At 39.6% G+C, this 25,245-nt stretch overlaps 1 long non-coding RNA gene across 1 annotated transcript; it reads left to right on the plus strand.

The window, feature by feature from the left end:
* Window positions 1–24,511, plus strand: LOC139308044 (uncharacterized). Its single transcript, XR_011599709.1, has 5 exons — window positions 1–216; window positions 14,487–14,551; window positions 20,634–20,682; window positions 23,636–23,914; window positions 24,208–24,511. It is a non-coding gene; the product is annotated as an uncharacterized lncRNA (long non-coding RNA).
* Window positions 24,512–25,245: the final 734 nt, after the last annotated feature.

The raw sequence follows: 25,245 nt of genomic DNA on the forward strand, positions 1-25,245 counted from the left end.
TTGTGGCCTCTCATGGATTACAGCACCCTCCTTGCAGCGGTGAAATCCGGCTGGATCTATCCGGCTCGTGCGAACTGGTAGGGTCGGCGGCGGGAGGCTCCACCCAACCACCGGGATGTCATTATGTCCCGTTTTTGACCCTCTGTGCATGTGCAGAAGGCTCTGCGCATGCGCAGAAGAGGCACGGACGCTCACATTTCCAAACCGGTAGCGAAGGTAAGTGCATTTCACCGCTGCCTCCTTGGTCTCTCTTTTATTACATTGGAAAGCTGTTTTCTCACTGGGAGACTCTGTGCTGTCAAGAAAGATGAGTAAGAATATCATTCTCCTCTGAAAAAATACTTTTACATGCCTTTTTAAACAAGGTTGATACAGCTGAGATCAATGCCCATCAAGATCGAAAGTTTAGGTGTGAGCCATTTTAGCAGGGGAGGGGAAAAATGGGAGTTCCAGGCTTGTAGGCAAAGCACTCATTAGTGCTTCCTATTCTTTTTCCTCCCTCCCTGTACTATGCAGCCAATAGGGAAGACTGGACTAGAGTATAGGGAGAGTGCTGCTGGGTAAAACTAAAAGTTCTGTATCTCCTTTATTGACAATAGCTACTGTCTGATCCACCACTGCCTACTGAATGTATGCAGGGGTGGGCTTCAGATCCTTTAGCAATGGGTTCGCTGCCTTGTTGCTGGGTGGGTGTGGCCATGGTGGGCATGGCCTAGTTGGCTGCCTGCACCACGGCAGGGCGGGGGGGAGGCGTTTTTCACCTTGCTGAGGCTTCGGAGGCTTTCTTCGAGCCTCCGGGAGGACAAAAACTGTTTCCCCCGGGGTCCGGAGGCCCTCCATAGGCTGGAAACAGGCCCATTTCTGGACTTCTGGAACCTCCAGTAGCCCCATTTTTTGCCCTCCCAGACCCTCCGCGCAGCCTGTGCACTTACCTGGAATGATGAACAGGCCATGTGGAGACTCCTGGGAGGGGCGGGTCAGGGTGAGGGGGTGTGTCAGGGTGGGAGGGGCCAGCCAGAGGTGGTATTTGGAGGTTTGCTAAACCCCGGCGATCCTTGGCTAGAGGACCGTCCAAACCCTGCCGAACCCCAGGAGCCCACCCCTGAATGTATGCTCATATATAGACCAAAAAAGCTGAAATCCTGGGGAGTTCGCTGTCATTCACCAGGGACGATTTGGAAGCAGATGGCAGCTCACCATAGGGCAGCTCTCCATATTATTAATAGAGATGGCTAGTCTCATTCTCACGGGCCCCCTAAACACAGCAAGAACATAACCCAGTAATTATTTTGTTATAATGTGTCCTGATGACATTGCCTTTGCTCCATCACCCATCCACAGTTGCGACAGCTTAGCTATTCCATAGTAGTGATCTCCCTTTTTCCCCTAACACAATTCTTGTGAAGACAATCTACCATGCTTGATCAACAATGTGATTGATGGTACAGTCAGAGGTTTCTGATCTCTCCACCTCCTTTTGGCTAGTTTAGGCTGCTGCAAACTCACTAATTCCACATTCAATTGCTGGTAGATTTGTGTAAAGAAATGATCCAATGGACAAGTCAAAGCATGGAAAATCAAAAGCTTTTGAAAAAGAATCCATGCCACCTTTCATCAACAGGTTATAATGTGTTGTTGTTCAACCCGTTAGCCAGGTAACCTGACAAATGGCCACGTAACTACAGCCATCCATCTACATTCACCCAGTCTCATGTACTGTTAGGGAGTGATGAGTGGCTGCTTCCCCTTAGGAGATGGAAGACCTTGGTGAAGGGGAACTAAGTGAGGGAACTCCACCAACAGCTTTTTTTTTAATTAATTCCACATTAAAACACCATTTGCTACCTCATTATTAGGCATAATAGACCCCAACAATAGGAGACTACATTTTATGCCCCCATACTTTTTTGCTATCTCAAGAGCTGGCAAATAATATTTTAGGGCACCTGACTATGACCTACATCTTTTGGCAATACATACCATGATTTAATATTCCATTACTCTTTGCTGAATTAATTAGGCCCGAGGTATATGCATTGTTACAGGATGAAAGGTTAAAAGGTGCTTCAGAATGTACCGTGTATGGGTGCATAGATAGTGTTACTGACCACTTTTAAACCACAGTACATCTTTTTCAAGGATGACTTCTGCTAGCATTTTATTCGATCATCAGTGAAAGAATAATTTAGAGAAGCAGTGCAGTAGCACATCAATAATATGGGTGAAAGCATCAAAGGGCATCTGTCTTTATTCCAGCAAGCTGCAGCATCATTATCTAATTAATGTCATGATAATGTCAATGTCAGCCAGCGATATTATTCTGAATGCAGATAAACTTTTCAGATAAACATTAGGAAGCATTTCCTCCCTGTGCAAGCTGCTCAGCAATAGAACAGACTGGTACTAAAGATGGTGAATGCTCCTTCCTCGGAAGACTGTAAGCCGAGCTAAAGGATAACCTCTTAGAGATGCGGTGGAAATTAATTTCCTGTGTCAGCTGATGTGAAGCTAGATTATGTTTGAAGTTCCTTTCAATTTTATTAGTCTACAATTTCAGATTGATCTCTGAACATATAGAAACACTGCTCCATGCTGTTCCATGACAGCAAGGACAAATGTGAAACATTGTCTAGATACGTTGAACTCAGCTCAGTTTCAAAAGCATTGCCTGGAAGCATAGTGAATTGTTCTCTTTAAAACTGCCTTCCTATTATGCATTGGATAAATTAGCATCACCACTAAATTTCATATTTGAAAGATTCATTTTTGTCCCAATTATCTTCTGGAGGAGTTCAAGCAAAACTGAAATTTCATCTTTTGGAGACTGCCAGATTTGTGGAAATAAAAAAAATATTCTGGATAAGAATGTATTGTAGTTAGCTCTACAGTAGTATTGAATGGTATATTTTATTTTCTATCTTCAGGAAATACTTTCTGCATTAGTCTAATAAGTAGCAATAGCACTTAGACTTATATACCACTTCACAATGCTCTAAGCGGTTTACAGAGTCAGCATATTTTCCCCAACAATAGACTTCGGATGGATGGGAGCAGTGGTGGGTTCCTCCTGGTTCAGCCCGGTTCCGCCGAGCTGGAAGCTAAACCCTGCTGCAGAGCTGATCGTCAGAAATACCAGTTCAGAGGAACCAGTAGCTTTTTAAACTGCCGGGGTTTTTTTACTATTGGTTCGCCTGAACCGGTAGTTTTTATTGCTACTGGTTTGCCCAAACTGGAGTAAACCGGTAGCATTTCACCCCTGCGGAGGGCTATGGCCTTATCCAATTTGCCTCTTATTTGGGGAATCTTAACTCACTCTTCATTCTGATATTTTCCTAAATGAAACATAGTTAATTCTTTCTGAGCAAAACTTTCTGCCTTTTTGACCTGTTTTGAGTTTTGTCAAGATATATTAGTAGCAATAAGCTTGCATTAAAACTAACTGATGTGATTTTGCTTGGTTAAGATATATGGACATTACATTCATTCCTCCAGAAATAATTACCATTCAAATATGAAGGATTTTCTTGGTGGCCTACAGTTTTCATGATACGGTGTGAAGGTGGTGCCGTTAGTACTGAAGAAAAACATTATTGAAATATTTATTATATATTTAATATCAGTTATATATGTAATGTATAGAGCAACAAAACATTATTTAAGCTGCAATTACCTCAGGGACTGTCCTGCCTTAGATTTTCCATTTTCACATCTTGAGACAGGCCTCTGCCTTGCAGAGGAAATTCAATATCATGAAATAACTTTCCTTGCCAGTTCTTCAGACTGTCTCTTTCTAAATTGAGAAAGGCACACCCAGGCCACATCAGTCTAAGAGAGTCAACATCCTCATGGTCACTTGACATATTAACCCAACCAATTATGGTGCCAGAGTCTTCCAAGAAAAGCAATTGTATTGCTTTGCTCATTATCCCCTGAGGCCTCAAGTAATTTTCATGTGCCTAGCAAACAATAATAAGACTAATTAAAGGCATTTAAATTCCTGCCCTAGAGCACATCCTCAAAGGATCTTTACTACCAAGGTTGGCTGGCAAGGTTTCCCTGCAGAAGCTTAATTTATTCTACTTAAAATGTCTCTTGCTGGATTAAGGTGAGGGTTAAGATACTAACAATTTGCTCTCATGGTCTAAAAGGTTAGGAAATTAAAAGTAAAAACAAAAATACTGAATACTTTGTCCAGTGTTATATATTACAATTATACATACACACATACATACACACACTCACATTTATGTTTCATTTCACATACTCATATTTTCCCTTCGTCTTACTGCTGGTGGGAGTAATGTGACAACAAAAATTAATATTTTTAGAAAGTGACTTTTAATTCTTTTGCTATATACATATCCAGTAACTTTTTATCTGATATATAAACATGGATATTGCTGTCCCAAAATGCTACTGCCACTATGTGGTGGCACAGTGGTTAGAATGCAGTACTGCAGACTAATTCTGCTGATTGCCGACTGCCAGCAGTTCGGCAGTTCAATTCTCACCAGTTCAAGGTTGACTCAGCCTTCCATCCAGGGGTGGGTTCTAAATTTTTTTACTAATGGTTCTGTGGGCGTGGCTTATTTTGTGGGCATGGCTTGATGGTCATGCGACAATTCTTTAGGATTTAGCAGAGGTACTGGTCTACCAGGCTTTTAACTGCTTGCAGAGCTGTACCAGTCTACTCATTTGTTTTTGGAGGCACTGGTCTACCCATTTATTTTTGGAGGCACTGGTCTACTCATGTATTTTTGCAGGCACTGGTCTACCCATGTATTTTTGTAGGCACCGGTCTACTCATTTGTTTTTGGAGGCACCGGTCTACCACCAAACTGCCTTTTACCACTGATCAGCTGTAAGGCGGCCCTTTAAAGCCCTGCGGCAAGAGTTTAAACAGGTTTTTTCCTTATAGCCCATCAGCTGGGACTCAGGAGGCAGCAATAAATTGGGGGTGGGGCCAAATAAAAGGTAAGAATAATGCAGGGAGGCGGGGGCGGCGGGGGCAGAACCGGTTCGATGATGTCATATCGTCACCACTACCGGCTCGGCGGAACGGGGACGAACCGGGAGGAACCCACCACTGATACAGTAGTCCTCAACTTAACGACCACAATTAAGCCCAAAATTTCTGTTGCTACGTAAGACAATTGTTAAATCAATGTTTATTTATTGGTTCAATTTATATGCCGCTTTTCTCCGGAGACTCAGGGCGGCTTACAATGGGTTAAGCAATAGCCTTCATACTTTTGTAAATACCTGCTTGGTAGGGCTTTCACCCCCCGCCCAGGCGGTGTTCTTTTTTATACAAAGTCAGCTTATTGCCCCCACAATCCGGGTCCTCATTTTACCTACCTTGGAAGATGGAAGGCTGAGTCAACCTTGAGCCTGGTGAGATTTGAACTCGCAGTAATTGCAGGCAGCTGGCAGCTAAGTACTACTTAACAGCACTTTAGTCCGCTGTGCCACCAAGGCTCCTTGGTGACCCATTTTACAACATTTCTTGCCACAGTTGGTAAGAAAATCACTGCAAGGTAGTAACTCAGTTGTTAAGTGAATCTGGTTTCCCCCATTGACTTTGCTTGCCAGATGATCCCCAAAAAGGGGGGGGCATATGAGTCAATTGCCAAACATCTGAAGTTTGATCATGTGACCATACCAATATCTCCCAAACAAACATTCTAGATTTACTGGATTATAAATTCCTTTATCCCAGGAACACTTTGGGCTCATTACTGAAGAAATGGAGTCATAGCCAACATATCGTGGGAAGGATGCTCCACATCAGTGTTTCTCAACCTCAACAACTTTAAGATATGTGGACTTCACAAGTATAAACTAAACGAGAAGTTACCATTGTGGGTAATACCCAGACACACAATAGAGAATATAAGTGTAGAGCAAAGGCAGGATGTGATTACATATAAAGAGCTTCTTAACAAGGAAAGAGGTATACTACAATTAAAATCTTTGAATCAACTAAGAGAAGAAAGGACAATTCGAACATGGTTTCAATATGTACAGTTGCAAGCTAGATGGAGAGAAGATCAGAAAATTGGTTTTCTGCAAAATGAGGAGAACTTGGTAAAACAGATTAGAGATCAAAGTCAAATGCATATAAAAAGGTTTTATAATGTGTTGCTAGAAATAGATTCAGAAACGGAGTTAGTTAAGGACTGTATGATAAAGTGGGTACAAAATATTGAAGAACCAATAATGATGGAAACATGGGAAAAAATATGGGTTAGAAATGTGAAGTTCACCCAAGCCCAAAATTTAAGAGAGAATTTTTATAACATGTTTTATAGATGGCATCTGGATCCTAAAAAGCTAGCCTGTATGTATCCAAGTGTGCAACCTAAGTGTTGGAGATGTGAATGTGATGATGCCACGTATTATCATATATGGTGGACATGTAAAAAAATTAAGGCATTTTGGATAAAAATATGGTGGATTATTCAAAATATTCTCAAAAAGAAGATAAAATTTACTCCACAGTTTTTTTTGTTAGGTATAATTACAGATTGTACTGTTATAGAGACTAAGTTGATTTTAAATTTAATAACAGCAGCCAGACTCTTGGTGGCACAGTACTGGAAGAAGGAAGACTTGCCTACTATTGAAGAATGGACACTAAAAGTCGTGAACTTAGCAAAGATGGCTAAAATTTCAGCATATTTGAAGGACCATTCAAATAAAAGATATATATTGGAATGGAGAAGATGGATTGACTATATTCAAAACAAATATCGGACTAAAAAGTTTCAAATAGCTTATGAATGAAATCTATATTTCCTTTTTGAATATGTTTAGTTAGTTGAAAGGGGAGTTAAAGAGCAAGGGGGAGTTTGGAGACCACAGAAAGTTAGCTTATTTTAGCTTATGTTTGTTATGCTATACCCTGTTTTTGCTCTGGGAAGTCCAGGGGGTGGGTGTCGGGGGGGAGGGGGGGTTGGAGGGAGAGGGGGGATGCGGGGTAGGAGTGGGGAAAATTGTTGCAATGACTGTTAAAACTTTTTAAATTAAAAAAAAAAGATATGTGGACTTCAACTCCCAGAATTCCCCAGTCAGCATGCAGTGAAAGGGAGAAATCTCACTCAAATACACGCACACACACACAGAGAATTTCTAGACACCACTCTCTGTTCCTTGTACCTAGCGCATAGGATAGAGAAGGAAAAATATCTGTGAGGTAGCTCTAATCCTTTATACCTAGAATGAAGGGTTAAATCAGGCTGCTAATAGATACCAGTCAAAAGCAAAACCTCTGACCTCTTGCCAATTTATTACAATATTATATGAACCGACATCCAGACAGCCATTTATTTAAAACAGTTTTTTCTTTCCTTCTCTCTAATAAATAGATAATTACAGCCACACAAATTTATATCATGTTTATTACAAGGTAAAACTAATACTTGTCTCAAAAAGAGAAGAGATGTCTAGATTTGTTGTTCCTTAATAAAGAGCAAATAAAACTCTGTCAAATCTGTTAATCTGTTGACTATAATATGTTATTTGCCAGTGGCAAGAATGAAGCAGAGATACAGTGCTAACACAAACATCTTAACTATGATCGATTTTCAGGTTCTTGCCAGGAAATCTGGGATATCCCATAAAGCTTATTACAATTTTATTAATCACACAGTTAACAGAACAACATAGTTGAAAGGGACCTTGGAGGTCTTCTAGTCCAACCCTTTGCTCACGCAGGAAACTCTGTACCATTTCAGACAAGTGACTGTTTAGTCTCTAGTGATGGGGCACCCACAACTCCTGGAGGCAAGTCATTCCATTGATTAATTGTTCTAACTGTCAAGAAATTTCTCCCTAGTTCTAGGTTGGTTCTCTCCTTGATTAGGTTCCACCCATTGCTTCTTGTCCTGTAAAGGAAGGGTCAATCCTGAAAGATACCCTATCCTGCACCTCTGATTTTATCCTGCAACATGCAACTTGCACGGGAATGCTGGTACCTCCAAGACTTCGTATTAGCTGGGTTTAACTATCATGCTAGCCTAAAATTGGTTATTTTGAGGCATAGTGTGTGCACATAGTCATTGCAGAATGCAAGCTTTGGTTTCATGTATTTCTTATGAGCCACCCAAATGTAACTTATTCAGCATGCAAATAATGTTTTTTTTTAATAATTTATACATTTTTACCAAATAAGTCACAACTGTCTAATTCACGTAGTATGATAAATCATAAACTATGGGTTGTAAAGTACAATGGCTAGGTTCACATAACATAATAAATGTAATGTGAGTTTGTGGTTAACATATTATATGAACACATCTATTGAATAATAATAATGTTCAAAATAGGCTTTTGATGTGCCATGTGATTTGGAGGACATTTGAAGGCAATCAGCTCACAAAGTCCTAAAATTTGCTCCTGTGGTTCAATGTTCAACCTTCAGTCATATGGTTAGAAATGTTGAGAAGCATCCAGAAGACCACAGATTGTTCATCAGTATTCTATTGTACCGTGTTTCCCTGAAAATAAGACTCACCCTGAAAATAAGCCCTAGCCTGATTTTTTTGGAAGCCCTACCCCAAAAATAAGCCCTAGTGAAGGGGGTGGGCATGGCCAGCACAGGAGGCAGCCCTTCCCTTCCTCGGTCACCTCATATAGGCTCAGCCCCTTAAACGCAGCCCCACGCAGCCCCACGGATCAGTTGAGCCAGTGAGGGCCAGGAGCTGCCTCTTGTTCTGTCTCTCCCGTGGAGGTGTTTCTGGCACACTCTTGCTAGCCCTGGCCCTGCCTGCGGTGCTAGGGAACTTCGCAGCTGAGGTCCCCTCTATTCCACAGCTCACATTGTGGCTCTGGAACAGGCGGTGACCACAGTTTGCACTCTGCCAGGTACTCCAGAGGTCGTAGATCTGGGCCAAGTTGCCCCACGCCAGGCAGGAGAAGCCCAGGAGTGCTGCTCAGAGCAGCACAGCCAGCATGGTGAAGAGCCCCTGTGAGGCCAGCAGCAGCAGGTGCAGCAGGTGCAGCAGGTCCAACATCCGGGCAGAGGTGGAGGGCACCGATTCTGACATGCCACATGGCTTTCTACCTTGCCATAGCAGCAGCCTGAGTATGATGCAAACTCCAGTGTCCCAGCAGCAGCAGGGCCAGAAGGCAGGGTTGGCGAAGGCTGGGGCATGTTGAGAGCTTGGTTTGTTGGTCCTGCAGACAAATAGACTATGGGACGGAGGGCAGGGCTGGCGGTAGCAACTCTCCCACTCCTGTCAGCCCCTGCACTCGCTGCCTTCTGTAGGTGAAGAAAAAATAAGACACCCCCCTCCAAAAATAAGCCCCAGTGTTTATTTTCGAGCCCAAAAGAAAATAAAACCAGGTCTTATTTTTGGGGGAACATGGTAGTAAAGGACTTTTGTGCCTGATGCATCAATGTAGATACTATTTCTTGAAGTAAGTTTGTAAACAACCACAAACTATAGAACATTCAGCAGTAGTTCAAAATTATCCATCTGCCAGTACCTTTTGATGGATATTTCTGATTGATCCAAATATAGATACTTCTATGCTCATCAACAATAGTACAAATGTAGATTTGATGCACTGTAAATTTTACTCAGCATTCAACTAGGAGGCCTGAAGGACAGTTTACTGCATTTGCCTGTATGTAGAGTGTTTTGCATGATCTAGGACAAATGGAGGTGGGAGACGGTGGGGCGGTGCAGTTTCCAGATCACATGCAGTTGTACTCAAATTCAAAGGAAGGATAGTTGCCCTTTAGACCAGAAGAAATTTCTTGGAATTGAAGTCCATTCATCTTAAAATTGCTGAAATTGAGATTCACGACATTTAGACAGTCAGGCTTTGCCCTCCATATAGTTGGAAATCTTCATATTTTCAAACATAAAAAAAGGCTCTTGTGTAATATTTCTGGGCACATTTTTATTATGAAAACAGCAGCCTTAGATCCACCTAAGTAAAAAGAGCAGATTTATCTCTATAATCCCTTCCTGGAAGCTGCTCTTTGAAATTTCAAATGAAGCTCTCTCATTACTTGGATTGTGGCCAGTAGGGGGAAATTGAACTTTTACCTTTCCAATGCTGTCCCTGCTTAGAGTTATTTTCTCATGCTGCTAAGATACCAAAACACATGCACAAAACAAGCAGGGTTATTGTGTGTTGTGACTACTTTGCCCTCTACTTATGAGTTGTAAAGAATTGTGTGAAAATGACCCCTGAGAACTTTGAAAAAGCAGATTCATTCATCAGCATTCAAAGCTAACAGAGAACAATCTGTAGAATTAGTTTTAAAACAGTGGGTGTTAAGCCCCCTTTCCTTAGCCTGATTGCTTTTCAATTGTATGGAGCTGATCTCTCAGAACACACAACATGGCCATCTGACTGGAGAATTTTAGAAGCTAAAGTCTACATAACTACAGACTAATTCTAGCTTTAAAACAGAAGGTTTTGATTTGTGGTAGACTTTGTTTTGTTCCTATATAGCCTTTTCTGAGCCTGATCCAAACTCTGAAAAACACTTTGAGCAACTAAAAAATATATAAAGTAATTTCAAAATACTTCCATACAATAAAATTAAAAGCTGCAATTTAATTCTGGATGTCAATGATCATATTCAAATATCTGAGTAAGAGAAATATTTTTTTTCTACAATCTGAGCAAGATCTGTGGAACCACGTTTGAATTTCTTGACACCAAGAGGAATATCACAAAAGACATGGCTTTGTGACAGAATATGTACATTTTGCAAGCAGAAGAGTCCAGATTTAGTTGATAATATTTTAAAAATCAGGTAAGGGCTGATACCTTTGCATAAGATTTTGGAGAACTGCTCTCAAGCAGAGTAGACAATTAGGATCTAAATGGATGGGTAGCATGACTATGAGGCAGTATCCTATGTATGTATGTATGTATGTATGTATGTATGTATGTATGTATGTATGTATCCAAATCCAATCTTTATGACAAGATTTTCATCATGTTTAAAAACCAGTTCATAAAATGACAAAAAACATATCTTGGGAAGCTGGTGAAATCCAAAATGGAAAACTAGAACCTACTATTTAGCAGACTCTGCATCTTCCTAGTGCAGGGGTGTCAAACTCACATCGTCACGGCCGTGTCACGTGACATATTGGGACTTCCCCCCCCCTTCGCTAAACCAGGTGTGGGCGTAGCCAGCATGTAACACATCCGGCCCCTGGGCCAGGAGTTAGACAGCCCTGTCCTAGTGGAAGCCCAGAGAAGAGGAAAACAAGCATGGTCCCATCCATCTTCCTCAGAAGGAACACATACAAAGTGAGTTTGCTTTGCTGCCAAAAGTAACAGCAAAACAAAAAAACACCACCTCACTTTGTAAGGAAGAAGGTTTCCTTCTGTGGTGGGTTTCAAAATTTTTTACTACAGGTTCTGTGGGTGTGGCTTGGTGGGCGCGGCAGGGGAAGGATTCTGTAAAATCTCTATTCCCTCCCCAATCCAGGGGAAGGTTACTGCAAAATCCCCATTTCCTCCCAATCAGCTGGGACTTGGGAGGCAGAGAATAGATGGGGGCGGGGCCAGTCAGAATTTTTACTACCGGTTCTCTGAACTACTCAAAATTTCTGCTACCGGTTCTCCAGAACTGGTCAGAACCTGCTGAAACCCACCTCTGGTTTCCTTCCTTCCAACATTTTCTCCCCTCTTTCTCTCCAGGTTTTTAAAATCAGGAATAATCCATTATTCATTTTAATAAGTTACTTTGGGAGTTTTTGAGCAAAAGCATACATATGTCTGTGAAGAGCAGATTTTTTAGAAGCTTTTGATAAATATACAAATATTTGTCCGGTAATCTAAAAAAAGAATAATCAAGTCAGGATGAGGAGCATAAAAATATACAAATGAAAGCTGTAATTTAAAACCAGCTGTTTTAATGTTCAGTGGAATTTGGCTGCCTTTATTTGTTTAATTCAAAAGTTCCCTAGGAATGAAAGTCTAGTTACAGGCCATGTAAGTTGGCTGGAGAAGAGTTGAATTTGTATTTTCCCACATCCTTCTTGCTTAAGCAAGTAGTCTGCAGCACACGGCCTGATTTCTGAGTCTTGTTTTATTGTTGACATGTGGCAATGGCAGCCTCTCTTTTTGCACATTTTGCTGCAGTGGCTACTTAAGATGAAAGCCCAAACTAGGAATGAAATAGCTAGTTCCTACTTCTTTTGAGAACAGGGAAAATGTTTGCTTTAAGGAGGATTCTGTGCAAGAACAACTAAGCAAGAAAGCAAATAGGCAGATAGTACCCAATCTTTACATTTGAATATGTACAATTCAGATTTGGATATCTCTAATTCTTGTTTTCAGTTCTGAGATCTCTCTATCTGATATAAGTTCATGATGGAATGTTTTATTTCTGTATATCTCCCCTCATATCTGATATTCTTTTTTGGTTGGAGGGACAGAGATGGACCATCTAAACCTTCCCACCTCCTGGTCCATGGCAAAATCAAGATGGAAAAACAGCAGTGCCAAATTATAGTGAAAACTCAATTTATTCATTTGCTTTATTGTTATAATCATTTAGTAAAGCCTTTCCCAACTTGGGATCATAGAATGTAAGAGAAGGGATGGTAGACAGTCCCACCCTCTGCACAGTATAGGAATTCATGGAACTATCCCTGAAGAAGGGATAGTTTCAACTTCCATTTGAAAATCTCCAGCCCTCTCCTGTAAAGACTGTATGGCATTTATTTATTTATTTATTTATTTATTTATTTATTTATTTATTTATTTATTTATTTATTTATTTATTTATTTATTTATTTATTTATTTATTTATTTATTTATTTATTTATTTTGATTTATTTGCCGCCCTTCTCTGGAGACTCAGGGTGGCTTACAATGTGCTCAGCAATACTTAACAAGTCTTGCCATCAGGTCTTACAAATACTAAAATCCTTTTGCATGAAATATTTTGCATAATGATAAGATAGTTTTATCTGTCAGCAGCATCCACAAGAGCAGGATCAAAACAGGCAAGATGGCACTTGAGGGGTTATGATTGAAGTCCAATTCCTGTGTACAGTATGTGTGCATGATGCACATCCAAAAAAGGCAGGACTTCTATCCCAATGCTACAATTGCCATCCTGTCTGATTAACAGATTAACAGAGTTGGAAGGGACCTTGTAGGTTATCTAATCCAACCCCCCACCCAAGCAGGAGACTATACACCATTTCTGACAAATGGCAGTCCAATCTCTTCTTGAAAGTCTCCAGTGATGAAGCTCCCACAACTTCCGAAGGCAAGCTGTTCCATTGGTTGATTGTTCTCACTGTCAAAAAATTTCTCCTTATTTTAACTGTTCTGACACTTCCCACAGCTATCACGGAGGTCCATTTTTTAAATTCATCAAGAATTGCAATGAGGTCAATTCCATGGCATCATCTTCTCTTGGATATTTGGGAGGAATGTTACAAACTGAATTTCCCCCTTCTCAATCTCCAATGTATGTTTTATAACACCTGACTTTATGAATCGATTTATCATATATTAATACAATTTATTTTAATTATTCAGAGTTTTGGGATGTTTAGATAGAAATACAATTTAAAAATATGTTAAATGAGTAACATTGACCTGTCTGCAACATTATGTCTTTCCTAAACTAAAATGCTCTACCTGAAATACATTGTGCAAATTGTCTTGTAGATCTGTATGATGAAAATGTGATATATATTAAAAAATTCCCTTCTCACTCCTATGGGTGGTATATTTGTCACCCTCAGTCTCAGGTTGGTTGCCACGATGTAAAAAGAGTGCAGAGAAGAGCAACAAAGATGATTAGGGGACTGGAGGCTAAAACATAAAGAACTGTTGCTGGAATTGAGTATGTCTATTTTAATGAAAAGAAGGACTAGGGGTGACATGATAGCAGTGTTCCAATATCTCAAGGGGTTGCCACAAAGAAGAGGGAGTCAAGCTATTCTCCAAAGCACCGGAGGACAAGACAAGAAGCAATGGATGGAAACTAATCAAAGAGATAAGCAACTTAGAACTAAGGAGAAATTTCCTGACAGTTAGAACAATTAATCAGTGGAACAACTTGCATCCAGAAGTTGTGAATGCTCCAACACTGGAAGTTTTTAAGAAGAGATTGTATAACCATTTGTCTGAAATGGTATAGAGTTTCCTGCCTAAGCAGGGGGTTGGACTAGAAGACCTCCAAGGTCCCTTCCAACTCTGTTATTCTATTCTATTCTTAAATCAAAGCAAAGGAATATGGGGAATAGAAAAAAGGGAGTGGAAGGATCAGAATTCTCCCCCATCTCCCCCACGTCCTCAAACATCCCAGATTTTTCTGTGCAGGTTCCAGCATGCTATCACTTAACTAAAGAAAAGAAAAGGATAAACATAAACATATACCTAATATATTTTTTGACTGCTACAGGTGGAGTGATGGGTGAACAGATATTATGTATGGATTTACGTACACTTTTTTATTATTATTAATCTTCCACTTTTTTCTTTAGGAGTTGAAGCTGGATTGAGAACAACAACCTCCTCCAATTTGTCATTGCAGTAACAACTCTGTAAGGTAGGTGCCTAAGACAGAATGACCGGCCCCCAAACAACTAATGAGCTTCTATCCTGAGGGTGGAGTTGGGCCTGAGGTGGGCTTCTTCATCCATTATCTAGCCCTGTGGAAGGACTTCTGAATTACGGCTCATGAGAAACTCAGATTACCACAGATAGGAGATGGTGGGGAATTTGGCAATATTTTGATCTAGAAGAATGTATCTAGTAAAGTGTGGAAGAACATATACATGATTATGTATTATTTATTTTATTATTATTTATTTAGTTTGTCAAACACGGACGAGATAACAGATATAAGTATAAACATGGATATGAACACAGGAATTGGATACGAATAAATGGGGACAGTAGGAGAGGGACTGTAGGCACGCTGGTGTGCTTCTGCACAACCCTTACAGACCTCTTAGGAATGGGGTGAGTCAACAGTAGACAGTTTAAGGTTAAAGTTATGGGGGTTTAAGGATGTAGCAACCAGGGTGGATTTGATTTAAATCGAGTTGATTTAAATCAACTCGATTTAAATCATGATTTAAATCACTAGTAAAAAGGCTTGATTTAAATCAATTTGATTTAAATCATAATTTTTAAAGAGCAACTATCATCTCTGCTACTCCTTTGACCCATTGTTGACTCACAGATAGTCCCAGTGTTGCAGAATATACAGCCTCATGCTACATAACTAAGCTCCATTTCATGCTGAATAAACTAAATTATTTATGTATCTTAAATAGAAAACTATCTTACGATAGATTTTTACCCCAAAAGATTTTTATTAAAATAAATTCAATAAAAATAAAAAAAATCCGATTTAAATAAAAAAAATCCAATTTAAATCAAAAAAATCTGATTTTTTTGATTTTTTTAAAAAAAATCATTGATTTTTATCCACCCTGGTAGCAACAGAGTCAGGTAATTCCAGGCATTGACCACGCTGTTGCTGAAGTCATATTTTCTGCAATCGAGTTTGGAGCAGTTTACCTTGAGTTTGTATCTATTGTGTGCTCGTGTATTATTGCGGTTGAAGCTGAAGTAGTCATTGACAGGTAGGATGTTGTAGCCAATAATTTTGTGTACTACACTTAGGTCAGACCATAGGTGGCGTAGTTCTAGGTTGTCCAAGCCCAAAATTTCAAGACTGGTGGCATAAGGTATTCTGTTGTGAGCAGAGGAGTGGAGTACTCTTCTCGTGAAATATCTCTGGACTCGCTCAATTGTATTAATGTCCAATATGCAGTGCCGATAAATAATGACAAAAACATTCAAAATGCCTTGTCTCTGAGTTGGAACCTAGATCTTTGACTTCAGGGGACTGAAGCCATTTAACTGGTCCTGGGTGCTGACTTTGGCCTTCTTGAACAATTCTAAGCATGGGGGGGCAGGAGATAGGGATATGCATCCTAGCCCATCAGACTCCACCCTCTCTGTGTTGGTTGGAAACGCCTAAAAAAGTACATTTCTGTGGTTGCTTCCTGATACAGAACTTTTTTTGATCTCCATTTTTGGCAGTCATTTCATTCAGAGCTTTCAACAACAATAACATGGCATCTGGCTGCCTTTTCATACTCTGAGAAGGGGGGGAGGAGAAAAATCACTGCAACTCCAGATGTGTCTTGCTTTTTCTTTTTTCTTTTAAGGGCTCAGCAGAAGAGGAGGAAACCTGGAGAAGGCCTCATGTTGTCATGGCAACGGCATCCCTGGCCCTGATCTGTAGAGTAGGTGCAATAGCTTCCTTGCTGAGGCCTCTTGAGGGTTGTCAAAAGTCTATAGGAACAAAAGAAGCCAAAAAGACAACCTTGTTTTCTCAAGAAGACAGAGGACATGGAATAGAGGGATTAAAGACTAGTCGCTAGATATTTCTTCTAAAAAAGACACTGCTGAGATGATTGTGCTAGAAAGGGAATGTAGCTTTTCCCAATATAGTGATTGTGATTCTTTCCAATTGGAAACAATTTCCATGTTGTTGCCAAAAAAGGATGTAAATGCAATTAAGCTAAATTCAAGGGCATCTTTATGTTGAGATCCACTCACTTCAGTTTGTGTAATTCAAAGTATCCTGAAAGACTAAATATGCTAAAAATGTAAGGTAAGCTTTTTACAATTTACAACAATAGCATACATTACAGTCCTTTATGTTATCTCCATGTGGTATCAGTTGCCATCATTACAATACCTTCTGCTATTAATGCTATGCTTTCTGGGCATTTTAACACAAATTTTCTACATTGCAAGAGTGGCTGCCCATTTTACCTGATCCAAAATTTGTTTATAATCTAACATTCCTATGCAATGTAGTTGATTCCTGGAATTAATAGGATCTCATTTCTATTATGACATCATGATAAAAGGTTTTCAATTCATGAACTAGGTACTGAGCTTAATTTTCCTTTTCTTTTATGAATAAACGTAACATGATGTTTGTAAATTTTTCTGAGAATCTTTTTGACTAAAAAGCAAGATAAACATTTGTCAAGCACACACATACATAAGCACCATCAACACATCTACAAAATGTAGGGAGAAACTATACAAATTAAGCCTTAATGTTGGGATATGCAAGATCCTGATGTAGAATGAGATTCTCTTGGTATCGTACAGTTTAAAACTCTTGCAACCAAACAGATTAATTCTTCAACATGAGCCTTTGGTGTTTTTGCCTCCTTTCTATAACAGGCCCTGTTGCACACAAGCAATTTTAGTTCATTGTTCTTGGAAAACTGAGAAGGGTCTATTAGCAAAAGTATCCTTTGGAGGTAAAGCTTCTTTAAAAACCAGACACTGATCTCTCAAACTATGGACTATTTTTCCTGTCACTTTCCTTTCAACTATTGCCATTCATATTAGATTCCATCAAAAGCCAGTTTGCCTCTGAGTTTTTACTGCTTCTTTGAGACATATGTCATAGAGTAAAAGAAAATCACCAGTTTCTGTCCAGTGAAGATAACATATTACTTAACATTACTGCAATGATTCTAGTAAGAAAAAAAGCTTTCACGCAGAGTATGAGAAAATGGAAGAGAAAGACCAGGAGCTAGTGGGATGGACTCAGTTAGAGTAGTGATGAATGCACTATTAGAAGACCTGAAGGATCAGGTTAGGATCATCGTGGAAAATATCTATGAGGTCACTAGGAGCTGAAAATGACTTAAATTATAAGATTGGAAGAAGAGATTTTGGAGTCTTCTACTCCAACACCCTGCCCAAGGTAGACCTTACTGCATCCCAGACAAATGACTGCCCAATTTTTTCTTGAAGACTTCCAGAGTTGGAGCCCCCACAAGTCCAGGAGGGAAACTGTACAACTGATTTAACTGTTCTTACTGTCAGTAAATTTCTCCTTAGATCCAGATTGGATCTTTCTTTAAAGTGCTTCCACCCATTGTTTCTTGTCCTGCCCTCAGGTGCTTTGGAGCCTGTGACAGCCCTTCAAATATTAGAAGATAGCTATCATGTCCCCAATAATCTTTCTCTTCATTAAGATGAACATACCTCATCACCCTTAACCACTCATCCTACAGTTTAGTCTCTAGACCCCTTATCAATCACAAGAAAATGGTGGCTTCATTGCAGTGGTGGGTTGCCCCTGGTTCAGACGAACCGGTAGTAAAACCGGCAGAAGGCTCCACCCACTGACCTGGACGTCATCAGAAGTGATCTGCGCATGCGCAGGCACAATGCAAACCAGTAGTAAATGTAAGTAGAACCCACCCCTGCTTCATTGGAAGAGGAAACTATAGAATTGAAAATGGAAAAGTGCATTGTCTGTTTGATATGTAACTAATTTGCTTTGTTGGGTTTTTTGTGTTTTTCTGTCTGGTTGGAGTTTTCTACTTCCAGTTGGGTAGTGGAGAGTAAATTTTCAGAATTTCTTCTCAGAGGACAAATGACAGCACATTTAAACATATAGCATTGAGACTGCAAAAATTTGGTCAAGATGCCGATCTGTAGAACTCTATTACCTTGTAAATGAAGAATCAGCTATATCCATGGTGAAAGTGAGCTAAAATTCAGAATTTACAATTCTACCATACGTTGTTTAGTATGTAGAACTAATTGCATTGTAACCAAAAGCCACAAGAAAGATGAGTGGTAGGAGAGAAATAGAGACCCAGTTAATTAGCACCTAATGCTGTTGGGATTTTGTTAAAAGGGGAAAAAAAGGAGGGGACAGAAAATGTTGACTAAAGTCAAATGTTGGATTCAAAATACGGATCTCAGTTCAAAGAACTGAGTGATTAATTCCATTCACCAGGAAAGCTTTTGCCATTTTTTTTAAAAAAGCAGTAGCTTGCCCAAGCTTCTTCCAAGGCACTTGAAGAAACTTCAAAAGCAGCTTATGTGATGATACTAATATTACCATTCAAAGGATTTTTAAAAAGACTATTAGATGGATATATGCACACTTTTAGAAATGCTAAAATCATCTTTCTGGATTGAAATTCTAATGTTTGAGGATTTCAAAATGTCAGCTTTAAGTAGAAATGGAAATATACAACAAGGAAGTATTACAAATTCAGCATGGCTATTATTTCTTATTCCTATCATTATCCCAAATCAATCTATGATAAGATGAAGGTTTCCTCTTGGAATGTTATTTATTTATTGTGGGCCCCCAGCATCCCACTGCTCTGCCAAAAGTAGGCAGCAAAATGACAAAAATTTGACAGTGAGATTTGGAACAGGAGACTCTATTGAGATTTTTCATTTCATAGATGAAATGAACTTCAGATAGTCCTCAAGTTATGACCATTTATTCAATGACTATTTGAAGTTATGAGTTTGAGAGGTGAGTTGGAGGCAGTTCCTTACCTTACTGAGGCATGGAGCTGAGAAAAACCAAAACGAAGTGGGTTGGAATGGGTCCTCAGCTAATGACTGGTAAAATTCACTTAATCATGACAATGGGGATTGCTGGGATTGCAGTTGTTAAGTGATGCAGTCAGAGGATATTTTGCTTTATGACTGCATCACTTAGTGGTTATTCTGGTCCCAATGGAAATAGTGTAAATTCTGAGTCCTAACAGTGGTTGTCAAAGATTACCTGTAATTCTCTATGCAGGGATGGGTTCTAAAAATTTTTACTACTACTTCTGTGGGCGTGGCTTATTTTGTGGGCATGGCTTGGTGGGGGAGTAATGTGACTGGGTGGGTGTGGCCAACTTTTTTTTTTAACTTTTAAAAGCATTTCTTTTACAACCTTAAGAGGTTGCAGAAAAAAATGCTTTGAAAAGCCTTTGACGATCAGGCAACTCAGCTGGGATCACCAGAGGCTTTTAAAGGCATTTTTTCCCCTACAACCTCTTCGGCCGAAGAGGTTGCAGAAAAAATGCTTTTAAAAGTAAAAAAAAAAAAAGCCTCTGATGAGGTGGGTGGGGTAAGCGAGTGGCGACTGGGCCGGGGCCTGGTTCGGGGGCGTGGCCAGCCAATGTTATTACTGGTTCTCCGAACTACTACAAATTTTTACTACCGGTTCTTGCAAACTGGTGCGAACCAGGAGCAACCCACCACTGTCTCTAGTTAATTTTTACTGAAACTTCTCTATTTGATTTTCTTTCCCTGCTTAAATCAGAAGTGTTTACTTTCTGCTGGCAGCAGGACCTAGAAGCTGTGTTCAGACTAACCCCCTCTCCAAATCTTCACAATATTATAGCATGGAATGAACAGAGCACAAGAAATAAGGAGGACAGTGAAAGAAAGGGAGAGAGAGAGAATATTATCTATTTCTGCTTACAAGGTCTGAGTAATACATAGCTTACTTACATTGTTCCAGTCACATTACTAGCATTCCAGACTAATGGGTCCCATCTGCAAGAAATATGCACAGCGCCCTTCTGCAAGCATTTTGGTTTGTGGTATGACATTTCCCTGCAGATAGTTAGGACTGTTCTTATAGGCATGGACCTGTGATCATCTCAAAGCAAATAATGAATGGTTTTTCATCTTGACTCTTAAATCTGCAAGTCAAAGCTCATTGCTCCCTCATTGGGATGATCTTTCCAAGAGCAACACTAAAACATTTTGTATGCATGTGGAATTACTGCAGACAAATATTGACTTTATTATTAATTTGATTTTTCTTCCAGATCCAGGTTCTTTAATCTTTGGGGATATGGAATACAGGAATTGGCCAAGGTACTATAGATCAGGTTGAAGTAATTGTAATGAAAGCTTTTGTTGATAATTTGGCATCGGAATACAGAAAGATAAAGAAGAAAAGTTTCCCCAAATTTAGTAGGATCATACAAAGAGTATAGAGATGGAATTTAAAATAATAAAAGATATAGGGAATGGAAGCCCAATTGAAATTTGACACTTTGTTCCAAATGCAAAACTAATTAGGGAAATAAATAAATCTCAACCTATGGAACTGGAAGTGTTTTGATACATCACTTGTACTATTACTAGCCATTTCTTTTCCAGACCAAGAATGTGTTTTCAAACCAGATCCCCACACTCCAATTGCTAATCTGCCTCTGTTCCTGGAAACCAAAAAATTTACTGCAATTCAGTGGACCATCAGACAAGGAGCCTATGACTTCAGCCTATGACTTGTAATGGCATGATTCCTTCTGGTGTGACACGGAGAAATTACAGTTTCCCTCTTTGACAAATGGGAACAATAATTTATAATATTATAATTTATAATATTGTACATTGTCTTGAAATATGGTAGTAATGTGATGATGGTGATGATGGCAACATTATTCATTATTATAATATAATAATAATAAACAATGTTATCATCATCACCACAACCACCACATTACTACCACATTTCAAGACAATATACAATAGTCCAGAAGGGTTATGGATGCATATAATATAGGCCTTGTTGACACCACAATGATAAACATGCATTGTGACATCATGATGCAAGCTCCAGCCTTTTGTACATGAGCCACAATCACACACAAGTAGATGAATAGTTTGAGCTCTGACATTGCAATGCATGTTTTGTTATATGTCCCCTGCCTGAAGGAGATGACCAGGCTGAGCCTGAGAGAGGGGTCAAACGCACCATCTCCCCCACTCCCCTATCTGCCTAGATAGATGGGGTTCGTATAGTTTCTTAAACAGGCAGTGAACAAGTCAGTGTGCCTTGAACAGCATTTTCTCACAAACGTAACAATTCCCCATCCTCATAGGAAACAAACGTTCACAGGGCTTTATTATGCAGAAGTGTCAGAAGAGCCTTTTCTGCTTTGTGCTCTGTTTATACACTCTCTTCTTCCCTCTGCAAAAAATAAAATGTCCTCTGGTTCTTATTCAGCTTTAGTTCTTTTGGAATCATCGGTGCAGTCATTTGACTGTTATTTATGCTTGGAGGATAGTTTGTAATTAGTGTTAATGATATACTGATAAAGATTATGATGCCTTACGGATTTTTTTTTCTGTTTATAATTTTTGAATACTGTAGTTTGCGACTTATCTTGCAAAAGGTTAAAGGTTTTTTTTAAACAAAACATGGAAAAATATTGAAGAAGACTCTGAAGTGGTTTAGCCCTATTTACAACTATAACTCACAACGTCTCATAACTTTAACCACAAATTTCTGAAAGTTCCAGTTGACACAAGCACACACAATAGGAAGATCCAATAGAAGGAAAACTGACAATGATGAATTACCCTCCCCATCTGAGTCTGGTTGGCACTGAGTCTTGCATATTTGTGCATGTCCTGACATTTCCCATTCATCAGAGCTTGGCTCTTGAAATTTCTTCCTTCTTTTAATGAAAAAGGAGAATGGAAAACAGTATGTGTTTCATTTAATTCCTTGAAACATTTCCAGGGATTTCCTCTGCTTCTTATTTGGGGTCCCCTTTCATAATATTTACTGGAAGGCAGTCTTTTAAGCATCCATGCAAGGTGGGCCAGAACAATATCCCTTTACCTCAAAGTTCAGCAGTTTTAAAAAGACCTTTAGAATGGAACAGGCCCAATGCCGTTTCCTTTACTTTGTTGCTTGTTTTTTTGAATATTGTGATCTGGCAAACATACTAGTCAGCTCTAGACCAAGAATCGAAAGTAACCAGAGGATTGAAACCGCCATATCTATTAATATCATATTTTAAAAAAAAACCTATAGACCCACCAGGAAGAAAAGTGTTTCAGAATTCAAACCACATCCAATTTACAGCATTGTAGAACATCCAAGGTACTAAATACAAGACTACAGTTAAGGCCGGTTTAAAATATGCAACAGTAACCAAGTGAATGCAACACCAATACAAAGAGATATTTTTTTAAAAAAAACCTTGCGTAAAAATGCAAACCAGGCTGCCCTCCCTCCATGTTCCATTATCTCCTTTTTTCTCTGTGCTAAGACATAAATTGTCTGCATCTGTCACATCTGATCCTTTCAATATTTTAATAAGAGAAAGCAGAGAGCTGAAAAACGATTGAAATGATTCTCCAAGCCATGATGAGGCACTGATATTCTTTGCTGAACTCTCTTAGATTTGTTTGTTTGTTTATCAAATTTATATATAGCCACCCATCTCACAGGAGGTGACTCTGGGTGGCAAACAATTCTGCTCTACTATCAATCATAGTTTGTCAAATCCAATGAGCATCTTCTCTCCCTCCCTCTCTCTCTCTCTCTCTCTCTCTCTCTCTCTCTCTCTCTCTCTCTCTCTCTCTCTCTCTCTCTCTCTCTTACACACACACACACACACACACACAATCTCCTGGAGGAGAAGTTTCAGGCATTTTTCATAGATGAGGGGCTCCTAAACAGATGGAAAAGAAATACTGTGTACATGGGGGGAAAGTCATTCATTCATTCATTCATTCATTCATTCATTCATTCATTCATTCATTCATTCTTCCTCTTTGCTGCACCCTCCTATTCTTTGCTGCTAGAACACCTGAGACAAGGATGTGGGCATGATTGTGTAGCTTCAGAAAAGAAAGAGTGACTATTGTCCTGCTTTGGGGGGGGGACAATCTTTTATTTGAAAGATCAATCTATTTAAGGGATTTCCGATCCAAGAGGAAAAATCAGACGGTCTGCTTTTTTTTATTAATTTATTTCTAAATTTTGTTCTACTTTATCTTTACATTTTACATGTGTTTTTTTTTTCAGAACCAACATTCCTCAGAGTGGCTTACAACAGTTTCCCATCAGTGGTGAAATCCAGCAGGTCCTGACAGGTTCTGGAGAACTGGTAGTGGAAATTTTGAGCATTTTGGAGAACCGGCAAATACCACCTCTGGCTGGTCCCAGAGTGGGGTGGGAATGGAGATTTTGCAATATCCTTCCCCTGCCACATCCACCCACAGAAGTGGTAGTAAAAAAAATTGGATTTCACCACTGATTCCCATCAATAGCTAGCACCCCGGCAACAACTCAGGAAGCGCTCAGGTAATTTATTTACTATGTGGAGATAAATTATTTCTAAATGTGAATTAATACGTACAAATTAACAAATCAATTTTATGCAAAATTTAAATCTGCTCTTTTTCTGTCCTTTTTGCTAATGTAGCCTTCCTTCCTTCTTTCCTTCCTTCCTTCCTTCCTTCCTTCCTTCCTTCCTTCCTTCCTTCCTTCCTTCCTCTCTCCCTTCTTCCCTCCCTCCCTACAATGCTCATCCTAAACCATAACATAAAGATCAGAAAAACCTAATCCCAAGGATGATTCATCTTTCTCGTCTGTAGGAGGATAAGCTCCATTGACAGTTACAGATACTTGGCTGGCAGCACATTCTTGCCCAAGCTAAAGACAGAAATATCCAGCTGAGCAGAAAGAGAGAGATCTGCTGGAAGGGCTGTGCCAAGGCATCCAAGAATCGGGTTGCCTGACTGCAATGGGTGTGGTACTGACTTCCTTGCATCTTTGGAAGAAGTTGATCTCACTTAAAGCAACATCTGAGCATACTGGAGAAAGGAAAGTGGGAAGCAAACCAATTATTTTTTTTCCCCTTTTGACCCTGAATGGCAGAAACCTCTCACAGGCAGAAAGACTTCCCACTTGTTAAGCTCAAATTGAGACTGTGATAAACATATTATATGGCTTTCTTGAGCAATCCTGACTCTGTTTACTTGTTGTCTGGTTGGCTGGCTGGCTCCAAAGGGAAGCAAAACCATTCCAGATGATGATGTATGACATGTGTGCCAACTGGGGCTCCAGAATATAAATTAATTTTAAATAACCATTCCAAAATGCCATCCAATCCACAAAACAATTTGTGAGTGTACATGGAAAATGGATTTAGCTCACATTGATGGCAGCCTGCTCAAAGAATCAGGAAAACAAAAGAAATTATGGGAGCCAGTTCTCTCTACATACCATGTTTTCCCCGAAAATAAGACCCTGTCTTATATTTTTTTGAACCCTGAAATAAATGCTTGACCTTATTGCCATGCTCTCAAAAGCCCCATTGGGCTTATTATCAGGGGATGTCTTATTTTGGGGGAAAATAAGTCATTCACTTCTCAAGTAAAAAAAAAAAACTATTAAAATGAAAAAAGTGCTCATATTACAGTGTACTGCCCTCTTTTATATGGTCTGAATTTTGTTAGGTCAGACTCAAATTATCCTACTGTAGACACATTACAGGAAGACCTTGCTTTCTAGAGAAGACCTTTAATGCTGAAAAAGGTGGAAAGAAAAGAAGATGACCACCAGTGAGGTGGATGAACGCACTTAAAATGGAGATGAATGCATTTTTGGAAGACTGAAACATCAGGTTAGGG

The sequence above is a fragment of the Pituophis catenifer genome, unplaced genomic scaffold (assembly GCF_029215685.1).
Source record: "Pituophis catenifer annectens isolate HBS135680 unplaced genomic scaffold, rPitCat1.0.hap2 SCAF_1, whole genome shotgun sequence".
NCBI classification, from domain to species: Eukaryota; Metazoa; Chordata; class Lepidosauria; order Squamata; family Colubridae; genus Pituophis; species Pituophis catenifer.